The following is a 7336-nucleotide window of genomic DNA, read 5'->3' as shown; positions in this document are numbered from 1 at the left end:
CCTGGGGGCCGTGGTTACAATTGACTGGCGCATTATTCATACATGCTGTTCTGTGGGTCAATGGGGGCCAAACAGTAGGCCCCTTGGTCTTAGGGATGTACTCTGATGATAGGCAAAGGCCGACTGGCCCTTTTGAAGCTTGTGGGAAATAAGCATTTTAAAGTTCCAAGATTTCATTTAAACATAGCTTTTCCATTTGTTAATGCATCAGTCAGACAAATGTACCCCCCCCCCATCCCCTGGCTGGGGTACACCAGGGATTTAGAGTGGATGTTTTACCTTATCAACTTCTATACAGATGGTCAGTGATTTGTGGCTCAAGAAATATTCTAATGCACCAGTCAATTGTAACCACGGCCCCCACGGTCACCATATAGACAATGAAGGAAAAAAGTTTTGAAATTAAAGATTTTATGAATCGATTTCTATTTTTGCTGGTTTGGTGTAAATATGAGAAAATATCGAGAATTTAATATTTTGTTTAGGTGTTTCATCTACAATTGTTTGAAATCAATTATTTTAATTTTCATTTTAATTAAGAAACTATTTCTCTTTTATCTGTTGTATTTTCGAAGGTTGTTTTGTGAATAACAAGGCAAACAAAGGCAAACTCTTTCTAATGAGTAAAATTTGATTAGGATATATATACTCATATAACACCATATGATGGAGTTCTGCTTGGATTGGTTACATTCTCCATCCTTGTTTGCCTTCCTACCCAGCGACATTAATTTTATTGTCAATAAAATATTAATTTTTCATTAACCATCATGCTTCAATAAACCTGGGGCGGCCCCTGTGGTTGTTTTACACGGGGACTCTTAGATTCAATGTGCAACATATCAGCACCTTATAAATACACACATGATCGTGAATCATAATGGTGAAAACCCGTATAAAACCCTGTTCATGCAGCGCTATCAGCGCTTTGATTTTCATAGTCGAGTCGCTTTGTAAGGAAATTTACTCAATTACTTCCAGCAACTCTAACAAACTAAGAACACGCCGGTAAACATGCTGAGTTTTGTCAGTTTCTTCGACTGATAGCCGTAAACAACTTTCCTTTAAACAACATTATCATTAATACTATTGCTATTACAGGTCCCTCTTGAATATGCTCAATGTGCAAATAATATTTTGCAGCTTAACTACTTGTGTGTGTTTTTCGGCAAGTGCTTGTTAAGATGTAACGATTTTGCATTTTCAATTAATATTCTTACACAGTGGTAGATGCTGATATTGTCAGGACGGTGGCCGGGCAGAGGTTTGGATGGTTACCTGTAGGTAGGGCTTGACCCAATCATAGGAGCAACAATGCATTTGTACGCGACTGTTTCTGACAATATGTGCAAACTTTAATAATATTTAGATTACATGATAAATTCAGTACTTCCTCTAAACAAAACTTTCTGGGGGGGAATCTAGCAAGCTCAATTGATTATTACATTTTTACCAAATATAAATCACTGTACCATACTGTAAATCCCATATACATGATACTACATAATACTTCTTACAATCTTGTTGCTGAAATGTATACGAATATCCATAATTTATACTGTTAAAAGAACTAACCATTTTACAGTAATATGTCAACTAGAGGAACCGCGCGCGTGTGGATTACCCGTAGAGCCGGGAAAACTGGTTGATGTTATGTGCTCTAATCCATCTCACTTTTTGCAATTTTATCCACGAATATATTAAGAAACTGCTTTTGTAAATGATTGTTCAAATATTGTACCTATTTAAAACTATATTTCCAGGTCACAAGATCTTTGTTATGTTTTTATCTGTTATGTATGTTTGTTATTCGTGTCGGAAAGCAGCTAATTTAGCTACTGTTTCTCGTTAGCATATACTCGACTTTAAATAAAGGTTCTTGGAGTCTGTATAAAAAAAACACATTTTTGAAAGGAGATATATCGACGTGTTTTCAAGCATGTTTTCTTTCGAAAACTGATCCTCTCGAATATGAACACGGTTAAACGTACATGCACGAAGCGTCATGGGGTTTTCAAATATCGCTTTCGAGTGTTTAATGAAATGTCGAATGTCGAATACACAAGTATTCTCATCGACTAATTTCCATTGAAAACTGGTTCTTTCGACTAAGTCTTTCAACTTCTATTACGATAGGTTTCAGACCATCAAATATTTTTTCCTTTTAATTATATTATTATAATATATTAAACTGACTGCCACGAGAAATAACTCCGAGTTCTAGTGTTTCGCGACCCAGCACCAATATAGTAAAAAAGTTTCACTTTTGTGCTAAACATTAAACAATACTAGAAAATTGTCACTTTTCTCATAATAAAAATTAAATTGGTTGAACGTAACCGCTCATGAGTCGATCGAGTATCCAAATCCAACGTATAAGTACAAACAATGTGGTGAAAATGTAAGCAAAAAAGGTAGATTAAGTAGATCCGCCATGCCAGCAATTTTTTGAATTCATAAACCATTCATCACCTATAAAGTGGGAAAATAGCTCATGGTATGGTATGATATAACCATGCTTTGATTCAAATTTATCATCGAGGAATAATATAATCGAGGAATCGCGCTATAACGTGAATTGTGTTTGACCAGTGCATCTTTCAACTACTCCCTAGAAATACTCGTGTGTGGCTGTCTGTATCATGAGTAACTCCAAGGCTGCCATAAACTCCATTATTACGTTAGAAACGTTTTTATTTTGCATGCTGTTCTAAGAATGAAAGAAAGAAACTTATTTTGATATCCGTGATAATTATGGTTTATACTATGAAAATATTATGAATGTTTTGCGAATGGTGCGTTTTATTGGCCATCAATTTACATCCATAGCTTGTTAAGTATTCGTTGATCCTTCTATGATTAAGTATTTCAATAACTCCCTTCTTATGAAGAAAAAATATGTTAATGTAGGTCATAATCTTATACAATTACATAATAACCTTTAATGATGGACTCTTATGATTTAATCTTTAAAACAAGATTAAATGGTCACTGCCAGAGTGGTCTGATATGGTATGATTATGTGTCAACTTTCACGAGTGGTCTCACAAGAGCCAACACTATAGGTGGTATAGTTCAGCCAAAATAAACACTTTGCTTTGCACTTTTAAAGGCACTATGCCGTATTTCATTTAATAAGTTCAGAGAGGCTGTTACATATTTATTCTTGGATTTACTTGTCAATTACATACAACTAAATGGCTAAAAGAGTATGCCAATAAATTGTATCATGATTGATCGGAGTTCGTTATACCCCCCCCCCCCCCCCCAGAAGCATCTTAAAGGCACATTTGGAACTTAACTTTCCGGAGGTTACATATTTTTCATACTTAGTTTTATGTATGAGGTAAGCGTGTGCTAAAACATATCCTTCTCAAGAAAAGCAACATTTAAAAATGAGTTATTATTATTATTATTATTATTATTATTACAATAAATTATCATTGTCTTGTCAGATAAATGAGGTAACAGCATGATATTATAGAATTTCTAAAGATCATTTAAAGACAGAATTCCTAACAAACATGATTCCATGCACATTCATTTTTTATTTTTTTTCGCAACTTTCTCAATGCATTTGGCTTGACTAATGGCTGTTATGAGCATTTCTCATTGACCTTTCCCATGGATGTTATGGGCATTTCTCATTGACCTGTCTAATGGCTGTTATGAGCATTTCTCATTGACCTGTCCCATGGATGTTATGGGCATTTCTCATTGACCTGTCTAATGGATGTTATGGGCATTTCTCATTGACCTGTCCCATGGATGTTATGGGCATTTCTCATTGACCTGTCTAATGGCTGTTATGGGCATTTCTCATTGACCTGTCCAATGGATGTTATGGGCATTTCTCGTTGACCTGTCCAATGGATGTTATGGGCATATCTCATTGACCTGTCTAATGGCTGTTATGACCATTTCTCATTGACCTGTCCCATGGCAGTTATGAGCATTTCTCATTGACCTGTCCAATGGATGTTATGGGTATTTCTCATTGACCTGTCCCATGGCAGTTATGTGCATTTCTCATTGACCTTATCCGTGGCAATTATGAGCATTTTTCATTGACCTGTCCCATGGCAGTTATGGGCATTTCTCATTGACCTGTCCCATGGCAGTTATTAGCATTTCTCATTGACCTGTCCCATGGCAGTTATCAGCATTTCTAATTGACCTGTCCAATGGATGATATGGGCCTTTCTCATTGACCAGTCCCATGGCAGTTATCAGCATTTCTCATTGACCTGTCCCATGGCAGTTAACAGAATTTCTCATTGACCTGTCCAATGGATGTTATGGGCATTTCTCATTGACCTGTCCAATGGATGTTATGGGCATTTCTCATTGACCTGTCCCATGGATGTCATGGGCATTTCTCATTGCTCGTCCCCAGGCTGTCATAGGCATTTCTCATTGACCTGTCCAATGGTTGTTACGGGCATTTCTCACTGACCTGTCCCATGGATGTTTTGGTCATTTCTCATTGATTTTTCAAATGGATGTTATGAGCATTTCTCATTTAACTGTCCCATGGCTGTTATGAGCATTTCTCATTGACCTGTCCAACAATGGATGTTATTGGCTCTCTCATTGACCTGTCCAATGGCTGTTATTGACATTTTTCACTGACCTGTCCCATGGATGTTATGGGCATTTCTCATTGACCTGTCCAATGGATGTTATGGGCATTTCTCATTGACCTGTCCCATGGATGTTATGGGCATTTCTCATTGACCTGTCCCATTGATGTTATGGGCATTTTTCACTGACCTGTTCAATGCCTGTTATTGACATTTTTCACTGACCTGTCCAATGGCTGTTATGGGCATTTCTCATTGACCTGTCCCATGAATGTTATGGGCTCTCTCATTGACCTGTCCAATGGCTGTTATTGACATTTTTCACTGACCTGTCCCATGGATGTTATGGGCATTTCTCATTGACCTGTCCAATGGATGTTATGGGCATTTCTCATTGACCTGTCCCATGGATGTTATGGGCATTTCTCATTGACCTGTCCCATTGATGTTATGGGCATTTTTCACTGACCTGTTCAATGCCTGTTATTGACATTTTTCACTGACCTGTCCAATGGCTGTTATGGGCATTTCTCATTGACCTGTCCCATGAATGTTATGGGCATTTCTCATTGACCTGTCCCATGAATGTTATGGGCATTTCTTATTGATCTGTCCCATTAATGTTATGGCCATTTCTCATTTACCTGCCCCATGGCTGTTATGAGCATTTCTCATTGACCTGTCCAATGACTGTTATGGCCATTTCTCATTGAACTGTCCCATGGATGTTATGGGCATTTTTCATTGATCTGTCCCATGGATGTTATGGGCATTTCTCGTTGACCTGTCCCATGGATGCTATGGGCATTTCTCATTGACCTGTCCAATGGATGTTATGGGCATTTCTCATTGACATATCCCATGGATGTTATGGGCATTTCTCATTGACCTGTCCCATGGCTGTTATGGGCATTTCTCATTGACCAGTCCCATGACTGTTATAGGCATTTCTCATTGACCTGTCCCATGGATGTTATGAGCATTTTTCATTGACCTGTCCAATGGATGTTATGGGCATTTCTCATTGACCTGTCCAATGGCCGTTTTTGACATTTTTCACTGACCTGTTCCATGGATGTTATGGGCATTTCTCATTGACCTGTCCCATGACTGTTATGGGCATTTCTCATTGACCTGTCCAATGACTGTTATGGGCATTTCTCATTGGCCTGTCCCAAAGATGTTATGGGCATTTCTCATTGACCTGTCCCATGTCAGTTATTGACATTATTTACTGACCCACCCAATAGATGTTACGGGCATTTCTCATTAACCTGTCCAATGGATGTTATTGGCATTTCACTTTGACTTGTCCAATTGATGTTATTGGCATTTGTCACTGACCTGTCCCATGGATGTTATGGGCATTTCACATTGACCTGTCTGATGGATGTTATGGGCATTTCTCATTGACCTGTCTCATGGATGTTATGAGTATTTCTCATTGACCTGTCCCATGGCTGTTATGAACATTTCTCATTGACATGTCCCATGTCAGTTATGAGGATTTCTCATTGACCTGTCCCATGGATGTTATTGGCATTTCTCATTGACCTGTCCCATGGATGTTATGGGCATTTCTCATTGACCTGTCCCATGACTGCTATGGGCATTTCTCATTGACCTGTCCCTTGGTTGTTATGGACATTTCTCATTGACCTGTCTAATGGCAGTTATGAGCATTTCTCACTGACCTGTCCCATGGATGTTATGGGTATTTCCCCTTGACCTGTCCCATGGCAATTATGAGCATTTCTCATTGACCTGTTCCATGGATGTTATGGGCATTTCTCATAGACCTGTCCCATGAATGTAATGGGCATTTCTCATTGACCTGTCCAATGACTGTGATGGGCATTTCTCATTTACCTGTCCCATGGATGTTATGGGCATTTCTCATTGACCTGTCCCATGTCTGTTATGGGCATTTCTCATTGACCTGTCCCATAACTGTTATAGGCATTTCTCATTGACCTGTCCCATGGATGTTATGGGCATTTCTCATTGACCTGTCCCATGGCAGTTATGGGCATTTATCATTGACCTGTCCAATGGCCATTATTGACATTTTTCACTGACCTGTCCCATGTATGTTATGGGCATTTCTCATTGACCTGTCCAATGGATGTTATGGGCATTTCTCATCGACCTGTCCAATGACTGTTATGGGCATTTCTCATTGACCTGTCCCATGGCTGTTATGGGCATTTATCATTGACCTGTCCCATGGCAGTTATTGACATTTTCACTGACTTATCCAATGCATGTTATGGGCATTTCTCATTAACCTGTCCAATGGATGTTATTGGCATTTCACATTGACTTGTCCAATGGATGTTATGAGCATTTCTCACTGACCTGTCTCATGGATGTTATGAGCATTTCTCATTGACCTGTCTCATGGATGTTATGAGCATTTCTCATTGACCTGTCCCACGGATGTAATGAGCATTTCTCATTGACCTGTCCCACGGATGTTATGGGCATTTCTCATTGACCTGTCCAATGGATGTTATGGGCATTTCTCATTGACCTGTCAAATGGATGTTATGAGCATTTCTCATTGACCTGTCCCACGGATGTTATGGGCATTTTTTACTGACCTGTCCCATGGATGTTATGGGCATTTCTCATTGACCTGTCCAATGGATGTTATGGGCATTTCTCATTGACCTGTCCCATGGATGTAATGAGCATTTCTCATTGACCAGTCCCATGGATGTATTGAGCATTTCTCATTGACCTGTCCCATG

This window comes from Mya arenaria, chromosome 12, assembly GCF_026914265.1.
Source record: "Mya arenaria isolate MELC-2E11 chromosome 12, ASM2691426v1".
NCBI classification, from domain to species: Eukaryota; Metazoa; Mollusca; class Bivalvia; order Myida; family Myidae; genus Mya; species Mya arenaria.
The sequence above is the reverse complement of the archived record's forward strand: the minus strand, read 5'-3'. Positions refer to the sequence as shown.